General features: G+C 46.9%; 1 long non-coding RNA gene and 1 pseudogene across 2 annotated transcripts; one reads left to right on the top strand and one right to left on the bottom strand.

Annotated features, from left to right (window-relative positions):
* Positions 1-4,005: 4,005 nt before the first annotated feature.
* LOC147582287 (uncharacterized) lies at positions 4,006-11,037 on the bottom strand. 2 transcript variants are annotated; one of them, XR_015248692.1, is made up of 4 exons: positions 10,683-11,036; positions 6,116-6,208; positions 5,035-5,165; positions 4,006-4,616 (listed from the first exon to the last, which is right to left on the bottom strand). It is a non-coding gene; the product is annotated as an uncharacterized LOC147582287 (long non-coding RNA). The 2 variants fall into 2 exon arrangements; XR_015248691.1 differs by lacking the exon at positions 4,006-4,616 and having other exon boundaries at positions 4,903-5,165; positions 10,683-11,037.
* Positions 11,038-22,469: 11,432 nt separating this feature from the next.
* Positions 22,470-22,912, top strand: LOC112864327 (U6 snRNA-associated Sm-like protein LSm1 pseudogene; annotated as a pseudogene).
* Positions 22,913-25,620: the final 2,708 nt, after the last annotated feature.

Raw genomic sequence — 25,620 nt, forward strand, 5'->3', positions numbered from 1 at the left:
AAGTCCTTGAACCTGATCTGGAAGCATGGCAGAGACAATCTCACATGGCAGACTGGCTCTTTCTGCGGAATGCCTCCTCCAAACTCCATTCTAAAACATGGATCAGCGAGGGTACAGAGAAGCAAGGAACCATATGTGAGCAAACAGAATTCCCTCTGACCTTCCCCAGGGGAAAAAGACGGTGTAGGGTTTTTTCAGGATTGCCTAGAATCTGAATCACATTGGACACCATTCTCTGGCCACGGAATGAGCATTCCTTATTGACCCCAATCTCTTTTCACTTTGTCTGTGGCACACCTCCCTCCCTGCCCCCAGTAATGGCATTTCCTAAAGTTATCCAATTAAAGCCTCAAGGATGCTGCCCCCTCCCAGGTTCACACTTGAAAGCCAGAGGGAAAGGGTGCCTGCAAACATGCCTCCCTCCTCACAGCAGACAAGTGGTGAGAAATTTCAATTGAATCATATCTGGCTTATCTTCTGCATTCACTGAGGAGATAACTCATTCACAAATCTTGCACTTAGAAGACAAGTCAGGGACACCTGGGTGGCTCAGTCTGTTGGGCATCTGACTTCAGTTCAGGTCATGATCTCACGGTTCATGAGTTCAAGCCCTACATTGGGCTCTGTGCTGACAGCTCAGAGCCTGGGGCCCGCTTTGAATTCTGTGTCTCCCACTCTCTCTCTCTGCCCCTCCTCCATTCATGCTCTTTCTCTGTCTCTGTCTCTCTCTCAAAAATAAAAATAAATATTTTTTTTAAATTAAAAAAAAAAAGACAGGTCAGATGGCCATTTATCTGACTCCTCTGATCATTTTGCCTTTTCCTACAGGGGCAGGAAGGACCACTCAGGTCACTCTTGGACCTAGAAACTCCCAATCGTACGTCATAGTCCTGAACCCCACCGTGTCCTTTCTCACAGAATTTATGGCAGTGAGTGCCCATGCCGTGTCACAGGAAACCCATCTGAGCAGACTTCTCCTAGGGTCTCTCTGGAGGTTTCCACGAGCCCCTAATCTTCTCCCCCTCTCCCAGGATCTCTTAAATAAATGTTACATGATCAATTACTGCATTGCCCTATTTAATTGATTTATATGCACTTTATAAAGCTTTACACTGAACAGGAAATACATCTATCATAATACTTGATTGAATTGGAGACAGGAGAAGGGAGAAGGGGAATTAAAATTTATTGAGCACTTATTATGTGCCAGGTAGAGCACAAGGTACTTTACATACATTACTGACTTTAACCCCCACAGCTGCTGTACTCTTCCCTATTTAGTCAAGGAGGAAACTGACATCCACAGAGGCTAGGGGACTTGCCCAAGGTTACAAAGCTTCTAGAAGAAGCAGAATTCAACTGTAGCTCTGGTTCCAAGCTAACATATACTTCAGGATTTAACTCTCAAGTGTTTCTGGGGCACCTGGGTAGCTCAGTCAGTTGAGTATCTGACTTCAGCTCAGGTCATGATCTCACGGTTTGTGAGTTCGAGCCCCGCATTGGGCTCTGTGCTGGCAGCTCAGAACCTGGACCCTGCTTCCAATTCTGTGTCTCCCTCTCTCTCGGTCCCTCTCCCCCTCATGCTCTGTCTCTTTCTCTCAAAAATAAATAAACGCTAAAAAAATTTTTTAAAAAACTATCAAGCGTTTCTATAAAAAATATGAATAAGGGATATAACCCTTATTATAGTATTGTTTCATTGAGAAAATAAGATTCAATTTACATTCTTTCTTTGTACCACATCTTTTGCTATAACCGAATGTGCCGTGTGCACCATTTCACACTAAAGGGTAATAAGTGGTGTTGCGAGAGGTGAAGAAGGGTGCTGGGGGATAAGGTAGGCATGTTTACAAAGCTTGAGAGTTTTCTCTCTAAGCACTGACACTTTTCAAAAATTTTTTTAGCTATGAAAAAACTCTTAAGCTATTTCTATTCAGTACCATTGTGGAAGGGAGTAGAGAACATTCATTTTTTCCACAGTGTTTGTGGGAGACAACTCACTGCGTGTGGGCCAGGAAGGAAGCAAAAAAACAAGCTGCTCAGAGTCCCTTAGAGCTTGTATTCTGGAAGGTGGAGTGATACTCAAATCTGATACTCAAATCTGCAACCATTAGGTACAACCTTGAGCAGGCAGAACAGACATGGGTCCCAGCGCTGGCAGAGTCCAGGGGAGGGGACAACTGATCTGAGACTCAAGTGGCAAGGAAGACAAGCCCTGTGCCTTCCCTTCAAGACACAGGCTGGGTGCCTTCAATTCAATCACATGGAGCCCCAAGACCAAAGCAAGGCTTGGAGTATTAGTCTGGGTTCTCCAGGCAGATCCAGGGTGATATATATACAGAGAGAGATACATAAAGATAAGGATGGAGATAGAGGTATTATAAAGAATGATAAGAAATTGGCTCCTGAACTCATAGAGGCTAAACGCCAAGATCTGTAAGGTGATGAGCTGGAGACCCAGGAGAGTGTAATGCCACTCCAAGCCCAGGGGCCAGAGAACCAGGAGAGCAGATGGTATACGTTTCGGTCTGAGTCCAAGTCCAAAGATAGGCAAAGGCAAATGTCCCAGTTCAAAGACAGTCAGGAAGAAACGAGTTCCTCCTACTTCAAGGGAGGGTGAGGCGTTTTGTCCTATTCAGGCCTTCAACTGATTGGATGAGGCCCACCCATGTTGAAGAAGGCAGTCTGCTTTACTCAGTCTACTGATTCAAACGTTAATCTCATCCCAAAACCTTCACATGCCCAGAATACACCCAGAATGATGTCCAACCAAATAACAGGACACCCTGCGGTCCATCAAGTTGACACATAAAATTAACCATCATACTTGGGAAAGTATTTACCCCTTTTCTAAATCCAACCAAAGCACTGAGTTCTGTGGGTTTGTGTCTGTTTTGTAGTATTTCTGTCCCTTATTACCAGATTGTTTACTGTCTACCACTGGTAGTCGCCATCCCTGCCCATAAAAGGACCTCTCTTCACTTCTAATTCATTCCGGGTTTTAAAACCAGCCTGCTATTCTTGCTGCGGTTTAAGAATCTTGAACGAGTCCAGAGACCTCTGGGTAAAATGCTCGAGATGTAGAGCAACCACTGTGACATCTCTCTTATCCTCTCAGGGGAACCTTATGTTTCTGTGCTGATTCTCAGAGCTGTGATATAGATAAGGAAGTTACTAGCTAATATGACAACTTCCTGGATCAGATTGAATCACAAAAAATTGAAATAATTATGTGAGGACAAGTCATAGACAGGGTCATACTCCCAGCTACCATGACGTCAGGGGGTAATTTGGTATTCAGGAATTACAAAACACAAGAAACGTGAAAACAGGTAGCTAAGTGGAACTGATCCTCCCAGCTTTTTGCTCTGTGGAAAGTATCCTCGAAGAAATAATTTCCCCCTAAAGCCAACAGAATGAGTCTTCACTGTGATTTCTCGTGCAATAAGCTAGTGCAATAATAAATAGCCAAAGAGTTTCTAAAAACAAGGGGGTTTTTTTCCTCGTAAAAGTGATCAGAACGTTCAGTACCTAACACAAAAAAAGTAGCAACCGTTCTGTTTGGCACTGTTTTATCAAGTATGAGTGTCAAATGCTTTACAGCTCAAATTAACAACAAGGAGCTATAATTTTTGTGTTTGTTTGTTTAAAAGACCAGCAGAGATTTTTCTTTGTGCTGTTTAAGCTTCATTTAATTCAAGCTCCAATCTGCCCTTCTTTGATTGCATTTCCAAATCCTAAATAAAAGTGATAACTCTTCCTGCCAATTGTAACAAACTGCTGGTGCCAGTTATTGCTTTTTGGAAAAAAAATAAATAAATAAATAAAATAAATAAAAAACAACAAAAAAAGCAAAGCAAAAAAAAAAAAATCTTTTAATACTTAGCTGACAGCTTTATCCAAAAGCGGGGAGAAAACCCTGGCCTTTCAAAACCACCAGATATATTTGTAACAACCTCTTTACTGAGTTCATGTATCTTCTTTATTGTTCTTCATAAACAGGCTATTGGATCTCTCCAGCTTGCAATGTGAAAAATGAAAGAATTTCCTCCCATCCATGCCTCTCTTATCTCATAATTGTTTTGTTCTGAGAGGTAGGGGAGACCCGTATAAATGTCTCTGCTATTTTATTTGTCCTCTCCAAGCCCATTCATGCTTTTCTCCAGGGCTTTTGACTCCTGTTCTGTTTCTGCCTGAACCTCTATCTGCTTACTGTTCTCTGCATCAAACCCTGCGAAAGTGTTTGAGATTTCATTTCAGAGGGTGATGCAAGAGAGATAAGAGTCAAAGGCATTTTACAGCCACTTTCAGCGTGTCTGTGCTGGATACGCTGGAGGTAGAGGCACTTAAGTTGCTGCTCACCTGACATCACAGAGAACACCCTGGTTTGGAGCTGCGACATCCTCACGTTGTGTGAGCACTCAGCTACATGCCTCCTCCGATCTTTCCAGAGGGCCCTGCTGCTGGTTCCTTTGCCTCCTGCTGCTGCAGCTTGCGGGGGCCCCTCCATTTCTCTGAGCTCCATTCTTTCCAACCTCCTCGGAAAGCTGAGGGCCTCCCACAACAAGGATAGCCCTTGTCAAAGACAGACAGTTCTGAGAGCCTGCAGAAGTGGCCTGTAGAGGAGGAGGAGGTGGAATTTTGTGAATGTGGTTAGTTGTCCTAAAGAGGGGGGAGATACGCACTTGAGGAAGAGGTCAGGGAACAGAGTCTAAAAGGGGGAGGAACTATTTACTAAAACCTGATTCCTTAATGACATGCAACAGAGCAGGTGCCTCCATCCTGAAGCCCTCTGTGAAAAGGCCTGAGTATTGGACTAGTTCCCTTTAAAGACTACCATGAACACTCGTTAGTCAGCTTTTCCGTGATAAGGCTGTGTAACAAATAATCCCAAAATCTCAGTGGCTTACAACAGGCATTTATTTCTTTTCAGTAATGGGTCTGTGAGTTAGCTGGACTCATTTGGGCTTGGGTCAGGTCTGCTTTCCCCATGTCTCTTCATCCTGGAACTATGGCTACCCTGGATGTACTTACATCATGGAGTAGGCAGGAGCTCCAGAGGCTAAACAAACATTCAAAGCCTCAGTACACTCCCACTTCTGTGCACCCGGTTACATGGCCATGCCCAAAATGAGTGAGGCAGGTAAATATAAGTATATGCCATCCTAAGGAGGAAGAGAGAGTGAATATTGAGTGAATATTTGTTCAACAAGAATCCAGTCCACCGCAATTACACACACGCAAACGCGCACACACACACACACACACACACACACACACACACACACACACACACTAACAGGGCCAGAAACTACTTCAGATAGTAGGTATAGGAATAGCTTGCTCTTCCTACCTGCCCTGGGCTGGTTGGAACAGTCCAACAAAAACATTTTAAAATCACATTTATAAAATTTTTAATATTTATTTCTTTTTGAGAGAGAGAGAGCACATATGCAGAGGGAGACACAGAATCCAAAGCAGGCTCTAGGCTCTGAGCTGTCAGCACAGAGTCCGACATGGGGCTCAAACCCACAAATCGTGAGATCATGACCTGAGCCGAAGTCAGATGTTCAACTGACTGAACCACCCAGGCTCCTCCAAAATCACATTGATATATGTGGACACTTCAGACTGAAAGCAACTTTAAATGTCATCCAGTCTTACGTCCGCACCAAGGGAAGCTTTTAGTAACACCTCCAGTGAGGAAGAGATCACTGCCTTCCAGGCAACCCACCCTACACACACACTCTTCTTCTACAATGTGTCTGGGATATCTGTGTACAGCTCATAGGTATCCTTAGGGATAGCCTTCCCTTCTCCAAGTGAAAGACCCTAAGTTTACTGTCCTCAAAGTCTATGGTTCCAAGTCACAATTTCCCCTAGGCATGTGCCATTTTGTTAACATGCTACTTATGCTCTAACCTCAGCACTGTGCTCAGAGCTCCAAAGCTACAACATTTGTGTAAGCAGAGTGGGGAGGTCCTCCCCCTCATTCCAAGTAAGGATCAACCAGAGAATGACAGGTCATATGTCTTACTCAGATTGAGCTTAAAGTCACTTAGAGTCAAGACATTCTTACATGTGTTGCTAAACCGTTCATCAATCAACTACTTACGGGGCACTTATTATAAGACTTGCATCCTGCTATGCTGGGGATACAGTGATAAACAAAATCCACATACAAGGTCCCGGCTCTCCTGGAGGCTACCTGGAGAAACAGATAATAAGGAAATAAAGAGGCCAAAAAATAAGAAAATTGAAATACATACTATTAAAAAGAAAAGGCATTGATAACATGAGGAGGGAAAAGGGAAAGCTACTTCAGACAGTGGCCGGGAAGCTTCTCTGAAGAGGTGGATTCCTGAGGCTTGGGGAGAGGGCTGGCCCAGAAGAGAGGGACCCTGAGGAAGCAGCTGGGCGGGAAAGGCCGATGCAAGATGCAAACAGGCCGGGCGACAGGTGCCTGGTGAGCAGGGAGGGAGGGGCACAGGTCGAAGAGGAGGGGTCAGCAGCTCTGGTTAGCAAGCAGAGAAAGGCGTGATGTGACCCGGACCCTGAGCAGCGTCTCCAGCCTACCGTGTGCATGTATCTGTGCAGTCCTTTGAGGAGGGGAAGCCTGACGGGAGAACTCTACATTTGCCCCAGCTCAGTTTCTCGTCATTAATTGAGGCCAGCCCTTCCGCCAACAAGCCAGCTCTCTGTCGCCGCTCCCTGCCACCAACACAGGTCAGGCCAGGAGGAAATGTGATGGTAATGAGGCGAACCACAGAGCCCTCAGGCACATCACCTGAGGTAGAAAAGACGTAAGATCTTACAGAAGAAATTTAAGAGCAGGGACATCAGGAGCCATGATTTTCAGGACCAAACAGTACCTCTCCCTAAACAGCTAGTTCAATGGCTGAGGATAGACTCTGGGTGATGAGCAAAGCCACACCTTCAGGGAAATGCAAGGTGTGCATCCTCAAGGGAGGACCCAGAGCCCGTGTGCAATCAGTCAGACGCCCCTGGAGTCTTGTCCAGGAGCAAGAGGACTGTGTGCCCCGCTTCTGTGCTCATGTCGTCGTGACCACCTGGTTGGCAGGCCGCTGCTCTGCTGGGACAGCACTGCTTCCACCTTCTCCGGCAGCCATCGGCGTGGGCCACCGCGTGGGTCTGGCCCATACAGATAGGATGTGTGAGCCCAGAGGCTTACTGAGGAAGTGGAGAGTCCTTCAAACGCAGCCCAGTGGTCAAAGGGCTTTGGGATCCAGACCCTCGGAGATGAAGGAGAAGCTGTCAGCACAGATAAGACAGAGGAAGTGCTGTGGACAGATTTAGACATCAGGAACTCTCCTCCACATGCACGAAGGTCCTCAGACACACTAGGGGACACCTGCCGATTTGTTACCAATGCAGGAAGCCCTGGGCAGGATTTTTTTTTTTTTTTTTTTAGCTCATGGTGTAATTCCTGGGTTTGCATCAGGACACGTATATGAGACACATATATATCTACCCCAACAGGCATCTTTTTTTTTTCAGTGACTGACCTCCCTCAAGGAGCAAGGAACTCTGGAGAAAGAAGTAAAGACAGAGATGCACACCTGGGGGCAGACACAGCTCTTGCAGAGGGCAGTGGTACGCAATGCACTGTGTCCCCAAGGGACGTCCTGTGCCACCATTTGCCTTTCTTGGTCTCCTCTCCCGCCCAGCCTTAGAGGGACTCTGTCCTTCCTCATGTTCTATCCTTGTCCTTCCTAACTTCAGCCTCATGACCATAGCCAAATAACACAAAGACGTCAGCGGTCCGATCCAAATTATTGAGACGGGGGTGTTTCATGCTTATTATCCCCATTTCATTTTTCAGAGGGGAAACAGGTTTCCCATCAATGTGTAGAGCATACTCCTATCTTGAAAACCATAGATATTAATATAATGGGGGAGTGTTTGGACGTGCAGATGTGCGGAGGGGGAAATGTCTGAGAGACGGAGCACAGAGGATTTTTAGGGCTGTGAAAATACCCCATATGACACCGGAATGGCAGATGCCTGTCCCAATCCATAGAATGTACAATAGCAAAGTGAACGCTGATGTAAACCATGGGCTTTGGGTGATAACCATGTGTCGATAGGGGTTCATTGATTGCCCAAATGTGCCATTCTAGTGGGGGGTGTTGATAACAGAAGAGGCTATGCACGTGTATAGGAGGTACACGGCAAGGTTCTGTACCTTCTGCTCAATATTGCTGTGAACCTAAAACCTCTCTGGAAAAAAAAAAAAATCTTTCTTTTTCAAAAGCCTGGCAGGTATCTATCAGACAGTTTACAGTCACCTGAGTTCATTCATTCCCTCAGCCACTTATGGAGACCTTCTACACGATACTCCTCACCAGAACAGAGTATCAGAATTTAATTAATTTAACATAAGTGATTTAATTTTCTTTCTTCATTCTCTCTCTCTTTTGGCATATCTGCATTTTCTCATTTTTAAAATGAACATATAATGATAATGAACCAAAGAGAAAGAGCTTCAAAGCAGGCCTCCTCCACCCACCAGCTCCTGCTTCCTTCGCCCCAGCTCTCACAACTCCAGCTAGGCACCCTGCTTGAGAACCTACAGATTCCCACTGTAGCATTTGGCCCTGGAGTTGGCGCACTGTTCCTGATCCTGGTAGCCCCTCCAAGCTCAGAGGAAGTCCCGCCCGGCCTCCCTAGCCCCCCAGGAATCCCCAGGGCTAGGATTTGGGCAGCTGTGCAGACCCTACCATCTCACTGAGGTATTATGGTTCTCAATTCATGCAGCACTGGAGAGGCAGCAAAGGAGATAAACAGAATTTCTGCTCAATGAGTTGATGATAATAATAAATAAGGCCTTTTCTCCGAAGACTTGAAATCTGTTGTCTCATTTCAATGCACAAAATTACTCATTTAAAAACTCCTCCCCACAGACTTGGACTAGGTGGGGATTAGTAACCGTTAACCCCATTTTGCAGATGGGGAAACCAGGGCCCAGCAGGAGCTGGGACTCCCAACCAGTGGCAGAGCAGGTGTCCTGACACCCCAGACAGCACCCGGGTTGGAGAGGGTGCTCTCACCGCCTCGGGCTGGCACTGGAGCATGTGACCAGAGAGTCATTGCTGGATCTTCAAGAGCCTGTGCTGAATTCTCCACCTGTCCTTCTAGCCTGCTTCCTTCCTCTGACTCTGAGCTCCCTGAGGACCTGTCCTCCCAAGACTGAGCAAACTGAGGACATCTCCTTCACCTCCCTCACATGGGATGTGCTCAGGACAGGGCCCCCCAAAAGCCCCAATGCTTGGTGATTGATGATGCACGAATCGGCTGAACCCTGGCAGAATAACTTCTCTGGTTCAGGTTCTTCTATTTGCCAGGGAGGCAGAGGCAGCCATGTGGCTCAGAGCAGGGAGAGGACATCTTTCTCCTGCTCTGCCTTTGACTGTCAGAGCTTCCAGCCTCGGGTAACCATGGTAATCACCAGCATTAACCACAGCAGTGACAGGAGCCTCAGCAGGCCAGCTCTGACCCACTCCCACTGCAGATGGCACACCAGCTTCCTGCAACGTGCAGTCCCCGGTTTGCATTCTTGTACCCCTGCTGCCTGTGCCCGAGGACTGCAAAGGATGGTCCCTCTCCCAGACCCAGGGGTCGATGCTGGAGGGGGAAATGGACCCCAAGCTTCCTGCACCCTTCGCAGAGCCTGGGTCAGAAGTTTGGGATGTGGTCCAAAATCTTAGTGACCATGTTGGCAGTGGCCAGGGCCTAGGGCTTATGCTTGGGACACCCTGTTTGGTCCTAGCCCCGCCTCTAAAGGGTAGCAACCATCAGCCAGCCACCATAGGTAGCCAGCCCAACCTGGACCTGTGGGGACCTCTCATGGCAGGGTTTAGGGGCATCCGCAAGCAATCTTCTGCTGCCCTTTACCTAAGGGCCAAGCCAAGAGAGCCACAGCAGAGCTGTTCTTGCCCAAATTTGGGGTCTAACCACCCCCACCGTGCCCATCAGCTCCACCAGCCCCATGTTGAGATGCTGGGAGCCAGCTCTCCTGTCTCCAGGTCTCTAACACCACCTACACATCCTGCCAGCCTGGCCTCACCTCATGTCCCCATCCTGCTCTCTCCCATCAGGCACTAAACTACTTTTCCAGGTAGCATAGAGCTGAACCGCTCTCCAGAACCCATGGGCCTGTCCTTTGCAGCTCTGAGGGCCAGACCAGACTCCGCACAGGGAAACAGAAGTGAGGCTCCCTGCGCTTCTCAGGTCTTCAAGTGCTGGGAGCGAAGGACAGCTTCTCTAGGGACCAGCATCCCTGCCCAAGGCCCCAGAGGTTTGCAAGAGGCCAGAGGCTGCATCCCTAGTTCAAGGGCTCTGCGAATGCCTGCCAAACAACGCTAAGGATTCTCGAGTCCGGCTGCTTCTGAGAAACCTTTAAAAGGAAACGAGTGAGCTTCCCAGGAACCCCCGAGCCCTGGCTGCCACCCAGGCCGGTCTGCGGGCCTGGGAGCCCAGTGCTGGGGACGGTGAACGACGTGGCACTCCCTCTAGTGGCAAACGTCCCGCACAGAGCCCGGAGTCTCGCCGGCCAGCCTTCCCGGCAGGGCCCTCTCCCTCCGGGACCGCGCGCGGCCCGCCCTTCCCCTCCCGGGGGCAGGCGGTGACCCGCTCAGCAGTGGGGAGCAGGGGCCCCTCACCTGTGCCCGAGGAAAGACCTCGCAGCGAGGGAGCCAGTCCGGCCTCAAAGCCACTCCCGCCGGGCGTTCACAGCTCCATCCCCTGACCGGGAGAGGCCACCACGCGGCCCTCAGCCTGGGGCCAGTTCCGGGAAGCTGTGTGACCTGCCCGGGTCGGAGCTCTCTGCGCCCCTGAGCCGCCGGCCAAGCCAAGCGCTCTCGTCCTTCCGGCGCGAACTGCGCCGGCAGCCCCGCAGGGGCCCCTGCGCAGCGTCTCGGGGTCTCCCGCGGCCTCCAGCCCTCCCCCTACCGCGGTGGGTTCTGGCGCCCCACCCACGCGGGGACACACAGTCATCTCTGTGTCCCCAGCACCGCGCACGGTAACCGTCTGTGGAAGTCACACGAGAATGAAGAAATAAAACAGTATTTGCTGTGGCGAAAGATGTTTCTCCACACAGAAGCCCCACAATACCCTCCCTGCGGCCAGGGAGTTGCGCTGGGTCTTGACTGCGAGCACCCTTTCCATAACCCCTTGCACCCTGCTCAGCTCCCAGACAGACCTAGCTCCTTGAGGGTGGAAGCCCATGTCTAACTCTCTCTGGTCAGGGTCCCCATGAGAAGGCTGAGAGAACGTTTAGGTGGGGGAGGGAGCGGAAGGGAGAGGGGGAGGAGCTATTATTCAGGCCCAATCAAAGCTGCCGCCTGTAAACCCACTCTGATTGGCCTGCTCAGTCATGCGACCCTCAGAGAGCCAGCGGGGCTCTTACTATAATTTTATTAATCAATTTTAACAGCTTTATTGAGATATAATTCACATATCATACAATTCACCATTTAAAGTGCAATTCAACGGTTTTTGCTACATCCAAAGAGCAGGGCATGGACCACCACCACCAATTTTAGAACACTTTCCTTACTCCCCAAATCTTCATTACTCCACCGCTTCTAGCGGTCATTCTCCATGGCTTCCAACCATCCAGCCCTAGACGGCCACTCCTCTACTTTCTGTCTGCGTGCATGGCCTATTCTGGACGCTTCACATAAATGAAATCGTACAATATGCGTGGTCTTCGGTGACAGGCTTCTTTCACTGAGCATAATGTTTTCTAGGTTCATCCGTGTGGTAGTGTGTATCAGCACTTCATTTCTTTTTATTACCAAATAATATTCCATGGTATGGATAGGCCACGTTTCATTTATCCATTTGTCAGTGGATGGACATTTGGGTTGTTTCCACTTTTAGCTATTACGGATAATTTTATTTTTACAGTAATAAAAAGCAAAACTGCTTGATGCTTTCCCTACTTCCAAAGAGGATATGAGGTCGTTTACCATGAAAATGGCAAAGGGACAATAAAACCTAAGACTATTCACATGGACATTGCTATTTAATTTTGAGCTTCCTCTGTGTGTCAGGCAGAGTGCTAGTTACTCTCACAAAACACTATCTGTATTTAACAGAAGTTTTTTGGCTAATTTTTGCATGACAATTGAGACCCAAGTTTAGCTTTAGACTTCTTAGTAGCCAAGGCAAAAGAAGAAGTACAAAAAAAACATACATTTTGGGGGCGACTGGGTGGCTCAGTCGGTTAAGCATCCTACTATTGGTTTCAGTTCAGGTCATGATCTCATGGCTTTGTGGGTTTGAACCCCACGACAGGCTCTGTGCTGGCAGTATGGAGCCTGCTTGGGATTCTTTCTCTCTCCCTCTCTCTCTCTGCCTCTCCCCTACTTGTGGTGTCTCTGTCACTCTCAAAATGAATAAATAAACTTAAAAAAATAAAGAAATGTACATCATGAAATTGTCCCATGGTCATCGCTGCTGGGTTGGAAACAGCTCTCTCATCGACTCTTCTAGAATTAGGAGAGCAGAGTTGCCTTCAGTTTTCAATCAAACATAAAAACTTTTTTTCTTTTTTCTTTTTTTTCTTTTTTTTTTTTTTTTCGCCTATTCTTGTTTCTCCCACTGTATACAGTTAACCACTGACATCATTAACATGAGTCTCTGGTTTACAGAGCACTTCCATACGTGATCTCTTTTAATGCAGTGTAGTTACCTGGGCAGTATTACCAGCCCCATCCTGTAGGTCTTTAGTATTTATTCAACAAATACCTGTTCTGGGGCGCCTGGGTGGCGCAGTCGGTTAAGCGTCCGACTTCAACCAGGTCACGATCTCACGGTCCGTGAGTTCGAGCCCCGCGTCGGGCTCTGGGCTGATGGCTCAGAGCCTGGAGCCTGTTTCCGATTCTGTGTCTCCCTCTCTCTCTGCCCCTCGCCCGTTCATGCTCTGTCTCTCTCTGTCCCAAAAATAAATAAACATTGAAAAAAAAATTTAAAAAAAAAACAAATACCTGTTCCAAGTTGAATACTATGCCAGGCCTGGGGTATGTGGTAAACAAGACAGATATGCCATTGCCCTCCCCAAAATCATGACCTAGGGAGGGAAACAGAGAGTGAACAAGAAGAAAACTAAGCGATTCCAAAAGGTGAAATGCTGTAACACAACCGGGAGGGAGCAGTGATGGAGAAGATCAAGGTGGACGGAGAACATACTCACCTGGAGCACTCAGGACAGTCCTCACTACACAGGTAGCTTTTTAGCTATGACCCTAAGAAGGAGCCAGCCACGTGGTCAGTGGGAACATGGTGTTTGCTACAGAGGGGATGGCATGAGCAACAGCTTTGGGGTGAAAAAGGTGGTCCGGGAACGGGGAAAACCATAGCAGCTGGACCGGGGGGGGGGGGGGGGAAGGGAAGAGGTACCAGATAGGGTTGCAGAGATAACCAGGGGCAGATCAGGAATGGCCTTACTAATCAAGACAAGCAACTTGGGTTTTATTCTCAGTACAATAGGGTGAAAAGTTTTGGAAGAGAGTAATGGGACCCAATGTAAGTTTTGAAAAGACTGCTGTGTGCACAATGATTGGCGAGCAAGAGAAGGTGCAAGAAGCACTGATGGGAAGTCTTAGTGGACTTCAGGGAAGGGATACCTGCCACCGACAAGGTGACACGAGTCCCACTGGACAGGAGGGAGGAGAGTCACATAAAATCTGGAAGTAGAATCAAACGGCCTCTCTGATGAAGGCGTAAAGAAGAGGACTCACAGACGGCTCCCAGATACGGTTTGTGGAACTAGGTAAACGCTAATGCCATCTTCTGACATGGGAAAGAGCGTGAGAAGAAAAGAGTGTGGGGAACCGGCTAGAGCTCAGTTAGAGACGTGGATGGTTTTAGAGGCTTATAACACCCATCTGGAGAAGCTATTGGACAGAGGAGACAGTCCTTCCTAGAGATGCAAATTAGGGACTGTCACAATAGAGGTGGCATTTAAAGGCACTGGGTATGGATGAGATCACCTGGGGAGATCTTTGAAGCTTTTGAAGCATTTCTTTATCCCTGTGCCTCCAGGTGCCAAAACAATAAGCCAATTCTGTCAGTTTCGAGGAAAAAAAAACTCACAGATGATTCTGGACATTTGGTGCTATGTAAATAAAACAGTTTGATTGAGCAACTTTTTCTGCAGTCAATAACGGGTTTGTTTCCACCTGAGGACATAGAGATACACAAGCCATTCCTATCCCCCTGACCAGATGAGAGCAAAGGAGACCGGGACAGCTGGCCAGACTCAAGGTAGCAAGTGCGTTGGCTCCCCAACATGAGGGAAAATGTTCCTACCAAGCAGTTAGGTTGCATGTTAATACATTTCCACTGCAGCAGAAATGATGTTACAATTCAAACATTACCAACCAGCAACGCACACCAGAATGACATTCTCTGGGTTTTAGGGAAACAGGAGACAGGAGCTCCATGGGTCCATACTGAGTAACAAAAGGAAGGAAGAAGCTTGGCCGGTTTTGACCATCCATATTCCCCCCGTCCCGTCCCCCAAAATACACCACCACCATCATCATTGCTCTGCTAATGGAAGTCAGTGGTTTTGCCCAATACAAATCTACAGGAACACTCCCAAGTTTTATTTTTTTGAAAAATAAGCATTTACTAAAAAATTTGACCATTGAAGAGAAATCTAGATATATTTCTACATTTCTGAGACACAATCACATTGTTTTCATGATTTTACCAGAAAACCGAGGTGAAAAGAAAAAAACCTCTCAAGACTCCCATTCCAGAGGCAAAGACAATTCCAACTTTCACTGTTTACGAACTGAACGCAATGACTCAGGCTTTTCTCTCTGTCACAGGGCCCCTGCCTTGAGGCGGGGTTGGGGGGGTGGGGGTGGGGAGTGTGGGCAGCAGACAGGCCACAGAGGAGGAATTAGCAGAATTTGTTCAGATGTGGCTTTGTCCAATCATTTCTGAATGATGGGGGTGATCCAGATACAAATGAACTAGTGTCAGTTGGGGTTTAGTTGATGGAGGAAAAGAAAGACACTGTCACTACCCAGTCACCAGTTACTGACCATGATGATGAGTCGAGACCCAAGGTGGACAACACGAGAACAGAGGAGAAGAATACCCAGTCCTCGTCTCAGGGACACCAAAGAGCAAAGGAGGCTAAGACACAGGCAGGTGCAAAGTTAACAGCAAAGCCAGCCTGCATGCACGAAAAAGGCCAAGTCATTCGGAATCCGACATCACAGGAGCTCTTGGGGAGAGAGTGCTGTGCAGGGCTGTGAGAGCAAGCCACACAGGGCAAGCTGAGAGGATGCTGGAGGACTCGGGAGAGGACAGAGGGTGCACCACCAGCAGTGAATGGGCCCGAGCAAAACTTCAAAGCTGCAAGGTAGGGATCTGTATGGCTGGGGGGGGGGGGGGGGGGGGGGGAGGGGAGGGGGGGGTGGCTGTGGCAGCAGGGAGACCAGTGTAGATAAGACGCAGAATGGAAAGGTGGGGACCCAGCAGGCAGAGAGATAAGGTAAGCACCAAGGGGAGGGATAGAGGGGAGTACAGGCTTCTGTCCCCAGGCGGGATCCAATCTGATCCGAAGTCATATATATACATTTTCCCAGCCAGTGATCCCACCTGAAACCCCTCAGTAGGCCCAACTGAACTCTGTCTGGACTCCACATTCACTCTCCAAAAATACACGGGCCAGCTGGCTTAAAGTTGTAATGCATTTTATTAGAACTCAAACCTACTCTCCTTTGCCAAGCTTCAAATCATATAGACATTTTGGAGGAAAGAGAGAGCAGATTAACAAATTGTCTAGTAAATCCCAAAGTAAAGCCCAAGCCCCCTCTCCCCACTCCGATTTCCTAAGATAACTGATTCTCATAAAGCCATGGCATTCACTGCCCACTATTCATCTTTATTTTCAAAGATCACAAGGGGTATACAAAATGCAGGGTGCAGACTACCTCTGACTCTGTTTGGTGAAAGGTTTGCCCCCAAAATAACAAAAACATGTTATTTTATTAAAAAAAAAAATTCAAAGCACGCATGTTCCAGATTCCCAGTTTGAGTGCACGTAAAGAGAGACTCAGAAATTTAGTAAATGTGAAACCTTATCCATCTGCCAAAATTCTATTCAGAATACTCACCAGCCCAGCTTTTGGCAGACTTCTGGGTTAAGAGGGCTGGGCCCATAGGAAAGCTGAGAGTGAGGAGTTGCCCCATGGCCTGTGGTCACTCACAGGGCTTGGCGGCAGGGCAGGCGGGAGCCACACGTAGGCAAGAGGTGGGTGGGTGGGGGGTGCTGGCCTGGCAGGGCTGGAGCTGTAGAGACCTGACCCAAAGAAGGTGACCAAATTACTATGTCCCAAAGACTCATCACTCCGTGCTGATACGGATGTTATAAAGCGTCATGATTTTTTGGAAACGGCTCCCAATGTGATTTCATGGATCCAAGTTTTTTTCCTCTTCCCCGCATCCCTCCCGCCAGGCTAGACAACAAAGCTGGTTGCCCAGAGAAGGTGGAAAAAGGCCTCGTAGAAGGTCGCAGAGCAGAGAAGCACCTACCTGAAAACTGAAGTAGAACCTCATCCGATGCTAGTGGAGGGGCTGGAAGAGAGAAAAAAAGTTCAGTGAGAGTCAGGCATGAATTTCTGGCTCTCTCTAGTGGTTGGAACCTCTGCGGGCAGAAGAGAAATTGGTAGGGTCAGCTGACAGGTGTGCAGGGAAACCCCAGCAACAGCAGCTTCCTCCTGACTCCCCAGGGCGCATCTCAGAAAAACCAGAGTGCCCGCAGAAAAACCGTCCTTAGACAAGGTGTTCCCCGAGGCACAGGGCAATAAACTAGAAGTGCCTGAGGAGTGGTCCAGGTGGCCCAAGAGAGCACTGCCTCCTCATCTCCCACTGCCGAAGGAGTGTTGCATAAGGAACGGAGAAGCTTCCTCCCTCCAAGCCCCAGGGTCACTGGCCATGCTCTGCCTGAGCCGAGAACACAGACGACAAGTCCCCCCACCCTCAGCAGTGGGCACTTCAGCAGTGGCACTGGTGAAGCCAGAGGCTGCCCCAGGACAGGTGCCCAAGCATGTCAGCCGGAGGCCTAGCGAGCCCATCAAAGCCAGAGATGTGAAGACGTCCTGTGCCCGGGCACCGGGAGATGTCCTCCTGCCCACTTTCCTGGGCAGGAGGAAGAAGAGCAGAAGAGCCCACGTGGAGGGAAGTCACAGACCTGAAGGAGAGTATGCACTTTAATTGCTTTATTTCCTGGGGTGCAGGGAGGGGGCACTCTTCAGACTAGAAGAAATCATGCTGCCTTGGGTGGGCAAGGTTAAAGACTGCTCATACTGGGGGTGGTATTTGTCTTTTTGTTGTCATTACTCTTTTTCCCCCGCCACTGGGAGGAAAGCAAAGATGAGACTGGTTCTGGAGGAAAACATTGTAAAGCCTACATTTTCCTGCACATGTTAATATTTGGGAGTAGCATTTCAGCCCCTTCACCACCTACAGGGTCTAAAGGGCCCATTATGGACAGGCGCACACAGCAACAAAAATCTCAGGACTGCGCCACTCGGCACAGTCCCAGCTGTGGCGGCACCTCTGTCCCAGTGCGGGTCCAGCTGTGGAAGGAGGATTCTGCCGGCAGCCACAGGCACACACAGGGGCCCGGCCCTTCCCAGAGCAGCTCGCAAGGGGTGGGGAAGGATGTCCAGCACCAGCCAAGCCTTCAGCTCAAGGAGGAGTGAAGTTCCAGGCCGGAAAATAAGAACAGACTCCAGTGTATAATCTGGAAAGACTAGCTCAAGTTTCCACAGGAAAACAGCAGCTCAGTGGGTCGTCCCACATGGGACATTCACAGCAAGATAACTTCAGCGGCAGAACCCACCCACTAAGCCAGGCTGGACCCCCAGGGAAACAAAGGCCGCTGATTCCCCAGAAGTGCCAGCGCCCTTGCTCTCCCCTTCCCCGATCTCCCACCGATGCGATAAGATAATGCATTCAAAAGCACATCGTAAACCGCAAAGTGCTATACTAAAGCTGGAATAATTATTAATATTAGCACTGGGTTGTCGTTTTTTTTTTTTTTTCTTTTCAAGGGAGAGAGAGATGCCAGTATTTGTGCATTGATAAATCATAAAAGGCTTCCTGCCTGAGCCTTCTCCCCTTGTTTCTTTGTCTGTGAACTGCTCAGTCCTACCAAATGAGTCCTTTTATTGGAGATGTTGTTCATCAGGATGGACAAACAGCTCCTGCCTGTCCCAGCACTGGGGCCACGGGAGGCCTTTGTCAATACCTTCCCCGTGGGACTGCGCAGGACCAGAAGACATGCCACCCTTGCGCTGATGTGGAAAAGAAGGGGTGAGCGGTGTGACTTTTAAGGAGACTACCACTCATCGCCCGCACGTGAACCTCACCCTGGAGGATTTTCAGTCAGTTTCTTCTCATCTCCTAACCCTGCCGGTGTCCATTCCGAGCTCCAGATGTGTTCAGTGAAACAGTGCTTGGCTGATCAGCTAGTAATTGCTCAACAGCCGATAGGCTCCTCAAATCCATAAATCAGTGCTTGGGCTCAAAGCCCAGATCTTGGAGGGGAGATGTTAGACTCCGAGGCAGGAGGCCTGAGTTCTGGTCCTTAATGGCCACAAGTTTCATGTGAGACTTTGGAAAAGTCCTCTCCCTGTTTTAGACTATAGTGTCTTCATCTGTAAACTCAAGAAAGGGGATAAAAGAATTTTTGAGAGTGTGAACCCACACTCTAGGATTCCATCTATCCACCTGCTCGCCTGGACAATGTGAACAAAACAAACCCAGATAAAATAATGTCCAACAATTTAGCAAAAAGAACAGCCCTATTCTTAATGAGATTCCAATGAGGTTAAGACTGATTTTTATTAGATTTTGCAAGTATTTAATGGTATTAGACTATTGTTGGTAGGATGATTAAAAATCGCGAGTGAAATGTAAGTAAATGATTCATTTAAGTCTGGATCTAAAGAAGTAACAGAGCCACCAGAAGGACCAGAGTGTGGCCAAGCAGCGGAGACAAGGGGCTGGCAGGAATATGGGTCCCGGGCGGCAGGGAATACACCGTGAGCCTTTCCATCTGCAGCCTCGAGAATGAGAACAAAGAACAAGTGATGAATCCAGGTCTTTGAACCCTGATGATGACCAATACATGTGTATCTCTGACTCACATGGAATCGGAATTTTCAAAACCTTACAACACAATTAATAGTAAATTCACAGTCAGCATATTTTCACTTCAAGTGTTTGATGATTTGAAATGTCCTGCCTTGACTTACTTATTCTGCCCATGCACATACATGCACACACTCCTTAATCACAATAGCACAGGGCCGAGCAGCTTCCCAGACTCTGCCGTGGGACGTCACAGCATAACGTTTGGAACATGGCGGGGTGCTCCATTTCACAAGCGTTAGCAATGATGTGATGATGATGGCGGCGGTGGTGGCCGTGATCACAACGATCACAAGGAAAATAGAGAACATGAATCGGGGAGACCTAGCCTGGATGAGAAATCAGGGAGTCCTTCCCTGAGGGGGTGACGTCTTGACAAGCAAAGAGGAAAGAAGGGCCCCCACCTCCACTTGCAGGCAGACCAGCGTGACTACAAATTGGCTGCCAGAAGAAACTGCCATGGTGTGATCCTAAGTTTGTCGGGAGCTTCTCCCAGCAGCTGTCTCTATCCACGCTTTGAACTTCACCCCTTCTTATTGAGTGTCTAGCCTCACCTCACCTTTCCAACCTGCATCTCAGCAATGGTGAATGTAGGATCCCCTGGAAACTGCTTTTAGAAATAAATCTTCAGTGTGAGTTTGTTTTCAGGGAATCTGTCTCTTTCTCTAATAGCAACATATTTAATCATGAGCAACCCCATGAAGCTAGTAGCATCAGAATCCACACTGAACATGTAACGAGGCTGGGGCAGGCATGAACTGGATAACTGAGTGCTCTTTTAAAGAAGAGGAAACTGTCATATAGGAAGGCAAAACACCATGCCCATGTTCATGTAACCTGTAGTAATTTACAGGACTGAGATATAAACCCAAGTCTGTCTATCTCCCAGGACTGGGTGTTACAATAGTGTCTCACTCTCAATACACTTTATTCTAAGGGTATGAGGCTTGCCCACAGAGCTGTGAGCTCTACAAGGTCAAAAACATTACCTGTTTTGTTCATTGCTCTATCCTGTAGCACAGGACTTGGCTAGGGTGTTAGGTAGCACCTCACCAAATATTCATTGACTGAGTGAAGAAATGAGTGAATGAATTCTGTCTCCTTCAGGAGGTGCTAAAGGAAATGAAGGGGAATGTGTTTCTGTGGTGCTTATACATATATGAAGGAGAAAGATGGTTGAAGCATGGTTTTTAGCAACTCAATTAGGAGAGATTTAAACAAGAAACAGCAAGCCCTTCAAGTATTCATACACAGGGTATTCCATAACACTTATTGGTATTCTACATCATCAAAGAGGCTGGGAAGAAAACAGGGGATGGTAAGATACCCTAGAGATGAATGCAAAGGAAACTACTGTCATCCTTAAGCTGGAGGGACAAAGAAAATCCAGAGTCACCTGAGCTGGGGGCTGGGGTCACCCAACAGAGGCTGAAAACCACAGTGAGCCAATCTTTGAGGAGCTGGGGCCACGACACTTGCAGCCTCTGCCAAGCACTCTATCAACTCAAGGCAAAGGGAAAAGGAGGGAAATGCATAGGCTTCTCCCTTCTTGCCTTCAGTCTCCCTCCAGTGTCTCTCTTTGACGAAACCCAAGGGAAGTCCGCTGACAGGGGGGCCTCGGAAAGCAGCCATGTCAACATCCCATGATACACAGCTGGACAGGGGATGGAGGAAACAGGCTCTGGGGCAGCACAGGGGCTAATCCTAAACCAAAGATTTTAAAACTATCTCTGGGCAGAGGAGAGGTTAATCTTCTTCGTAGATTTCTTCCAAGATGGCAGACCCGGGAAGAACAGGAGGGAGACATTTGGAACAAGCGTGAGAAGCAACCACCTCTCAGTGTGGAATCCCTGGCTGAGATAGTTGAAAGATGCAGGTTTGGTGGGGGGTGAAGGAGGGGGGCTAGCTTTAGTGTGAGACGTTTTCTCTCATTCACATGAGGGTGCGGCTTCCTGGGAGGCCCACTGCCAAGGGTGCCTGTCTGTTCAGGAACACAGCCTCCAGCTCATCCATTCAGCCCCCATGTCCCAGGGAGAATGGCCCCTCAGCCATGAGACTAGTTGATTTAAGGGAGTGAGCTCTGTGGTCTGAGTAAGGATCCACTGTTCTGATCAGTCTAAGTGTCCTACTGTTCCACAATGGATTCCCCAAACCAAATCATAGAAGACAGATTGACTACCAAGGCTACAAGGACCCTGTGAGCCCCTGCATGATCCTATCCCACTCCCCACCCCTACCTCATACTCTAAATAAAGTAATTGAGGGCCAGGAGTTGAAAGAGGCTTCACCATGGTCATATTGTGATGTAACAACAGAGTCAGAATATCAGCTCAGGTCAGGGTTCACAGAAGGGCCAAAAGAGGCATGATGTATGGTGTGTGTGTGTGTGTGTGTGTGTGTGTGTAAGTTTGAAATGGAATGCCTCACACCAATATATAGTGAAAGATGGTAAGCTTTATTTCACAAAGAATCAGTGTTAGAGTAAACTGAGTGATCTGATTGAGAATGATCATACTTGGCACATTAATCTGAATTTTAAAATACAAAGTGGTTAATACTTACAAATTATATTCAATAGAGCTTTTTTTTTTTTTTAAGGTTTATTCCTTTTTCAGAGACAGAGAGACAGAGTGTGAGAGGGGGAGGGGCAGAGAGAGAGGGAGGCACAGAATCCGAAACAGGCTCCAGGCTCTGAGCTGTCAGCACAGAGCCCAACGCAGAGACGAACTCACGGACGGCGAGATCATGACCTGAGCTGAAGTTGGATGCTTAACCGACTGAGCCACCCAGGAGCCCCCATATTCAATAGAGTTTTATAATTTATTGTTGAAGGTGTTGAAGAAGCCAAAAGACCTTTTCAGCCCCCAGTTGGCGGTGTCTCAAAACATGCAAGAGACAGTTAATGTGCCCTGGCCTTGGGACATGTCCTGGAAACCACTTTTAAAAATAAATCTCTAGGGGGTGCCTGAGTGGCTCAGTCAGTTAAGCTTTCAGCTCGGTTTTGGCTCAGGTCATGATCTCAAGGTTTGTGAGTTTGAGCCCTGTGCTGACACCATGGAGCCTGCTTAGGATTCTCTCCCTCCTTCTCTCTGCCCCTCCCCCACTCACTCTGTCTCTTTCTCAAAATAAATAAACTTTAAAAAGTAAAAAACTAACAAATCTCTAGAGGGGTTTCCAGTAGGCCTCGGCTGCTAAAACTGGGACAGACATGCTATTCCTGGTCAGGGTTCCTGTCCCAGTCTTGCCAGGCGGTAACTGCGGTAGGAAGAAGGAGGGGTTAGACACGCTAGCTCACCTCCACTCTACACTACAGTCTTATCTCAGCTCAGAATGAACTATATGCCCAGCACCACCAGGCTCACCAAGGACGTGGACAAAAAGCACTTGATCTTGCTTCGAGACGGAAGGACACTTATTAGTTTTATAAGAAGCATTGATAAATTTGCTAATTTAGTGCTACCTTTCAGACTTTGGAGCATATTTATTGGGTAAAAAAGTACAGTGATATTCCTCAAGGGATTTGTGTGGTCAGAAGAGGAAATGTGGTCCTACTAAGAGAAACAGACTTGGAAATGCAGAGCGATACACCCCACCGGCAAGTGTCCATTGAAGAAATCCCGGGAGAACAAAGGGTAGAGGAGCAGACCAGGCTCTGAAGGATCGGGGTCTCTCCATTCCTCAGGCAGATACCCTCAGTGAGCATTAAGTCAGTTAGTTGCTCAGAGGCTATTGCTCTTGGGGAGAAGGGGCAGTCACTGAATGAAAATGACATCTGGCCACCTCACACATTTGACTGGAACCTGTAGAGTTTTGAAAACTCGTTTTTATTTTGATTCTTTCATATGTGCATCATGGAGAAATCATGTGGATTTTTCCCCCTTTTTAATGGCAAAACCATTGTTTAAAAAAAAAAAAAGTGGCTGGGGCACCTGGGTGGCTCAGTCGGTTAAGCGTCTGACTTCAGCTCAGGTCATGATCTCACAGTCCGTGAGTTCAAGCCCCGCATCGAACTCAAACCCCACTGTCTGTGCTGACAGCTCAGAGCCTGGAGCCTACTTTGGATTCTGTGTCTCCCTCTCTCTCTCTGCCCCTCCCCTCCTCAAGCTCTGTCTCTCTCTGTCTCAAAAATAAATAAAAACATTAAAAAAAATTTTTTTTTTCAAGTGGCATGGGCTCCTTTCACACATCACTGTGGAGCCAGCAACTACTTCTTCATATTACTCTTCTTGTCCCATATTAGCATTACAGGAGACATCCTTTATTATTATTATTATTATTATTATTATTATTATTATTATTATTTTGAGAGACAGAAAGAGAGTGCAAGAGCCAGCTGAGGAGGGGCAGAGAAAGAGAGAGAATCCTAAACAGGCTCCACACTGTCAGCACAGAGCCTGATGTGGGGCTCGAACTCACAAACCATGAGATCACGACCTGAATCAAAACCAAGAGTAGGTCGCTCAACTGACTGAGCCACCCAGGCACCCATTAGGAGACATCCTTCATTTGCTTGTAAATAAAATATGAATCTCAAAATTCAAAAATGAACAAACAATAAATCTCTAGAGTCTTTGACAGAGAGCAACTATAAAAGCTAAATATATTGCATAAAATAGCTGTTAAAAGTCATCAGAGATTAAAAGCAGGCAGGACTTTAGATGCCAAGATTCTGGAGAAAAGGGAAATGCAGTGAGTAAAACCTAAGTTTCCCTCATGTTTTCCCTTCCGGGCATTTGCCAGTTCTCAAGGGGTAGCCAGAACATAGGGAACCCTTATCCTGGAGAAAAAGCCTGTATAGAAATAAGCCAGGCATTCTGTATTTGATTTCCCCTCAAGGAATTTTCTCATTCCTAAGCTTTCCACATGATAGGCAAGCAGCCAAGAAACTAAGCAGTAAACAGCTTCTAAAAGGCTGAAAAACCAGTCAGAGTTTGAGCAGTCTCCAAGTGCTAAGGAGAAAAAATATTGATGTTTACAGCCCACCAAAGAGAAGACATTGCCATGAATAACCTAGATTTTTATTGAGACAGATGAAGGATTATACCCTAAGAGACAAGACAAGCCAGGCAGAGACCAGCCCTCACAAAGCCTGAAATCCAGCTTCAAAGTATCTCAATTCCTGACAGGATCAAGGTGTTCTGCCTGCTAGGAAAAAAAAATTCCTTTCCAAAGGAAGACAAAATTATCCAGACTCTCAGTAATTCTTCGTTCTCAATATCTAGCATTCAATCAAAAATTATACAGCTTGCTAGGAAATAAAACCAAATTAAAAAAAAAAAAGACTGTAGAAAAACATATAGGTGACCCAGATACTGTAGTTATCAAAGACTATAAACCTAGCATTAATATATTCAAACAAGTAGATGGAAAGATAGAAACCTGGAATCCATTCTAAAAGAAGCAAACAAAAATTCTAGATCTGGGAAATTTCATAACTAAAACTAAGGGTTCAATAAATAAGCAAGAGATAGGTTTAACAGCAGATTAGACACAACAGAAAAGAGGATTAGTAAATTGGAAAATAGATCAGTAGAAAAATATTCAAATTGAAACAGAAGAAAACAGATTAAACACACATATACATATATATATATATATATATATATATATATATATATATATATATACACAAAAAGAGGGATAGAGAAAGAAAAAAGAAAGAGGAAAAGAGCATCAAAGATACAGTGAAAACAAAGATACAGTGAAAACAAAGATATAGTGAAAACAACCCGCATGTGTGGAATTTGAATCCCAGAAGAAAGCAGATGGGCCAGGATCAGTATTTGAAGAGCCAAATACCAAGAATATACAGATTCAAGAAGCATTAACAAACACAAGCACGCAAAATCAAACAAAACTGCACAAAGGCACATTATAGTAAAGCTTCAAAAACTTAAAGATAAAAAGAAACATCTTAAAATAGTCAGGGGAGAAAAAAATTCAACAGGAGCAGTAATAAGACCCATTGTACACAAACAATAGAAGGCAAAAGACAATAGAATGACAGAGCTAAAAGGCTGTGGAGGGGGAGGAAGTAACTGCCAGTCTAGAATCCTACATCCAGTGGAAATATCCTTAAAAATGAAGACAAATAAAAATGCCAAGCAAATAAAAAATAAGAAAATGCATTATCAATAGATATACGTGAAAAGAAATACTAAGGGAAGTTATTCTGATAAAACAATCCCACTTGGAAGAAAAGTAATGCAGAAAGCAATAGAGAGCACCATATGTGGTAAATATAAGAGCAAATCAAAATGAGTATTGACTATTTAAAACAACAAAAATTATAATGTCTTATGGGATTTCAAATGTATAAAGAAGTCAAATACATGATCAAAACAGGAGAAAAGGAACAACGGAGTTGGGTAAATGGTATTACGGTGTTGTAAGGTCTACATATTGTCCAGGAAG

This window comes from Puma concolor, chromosome A3, assembly GCF_028749965.1.
Source record: "Puma concolor isolate L17-30 chromosome A3, mPumCon1.1.hap2, whole genome shotgun sequence".
In the NCBI taxonomy this organism is placed as follows: domain Eukaryota; kingdom Metazoa; phylum Chordata; class Mammalia; order Carnivora; family Felidae; genus Puma; species Puma concolor.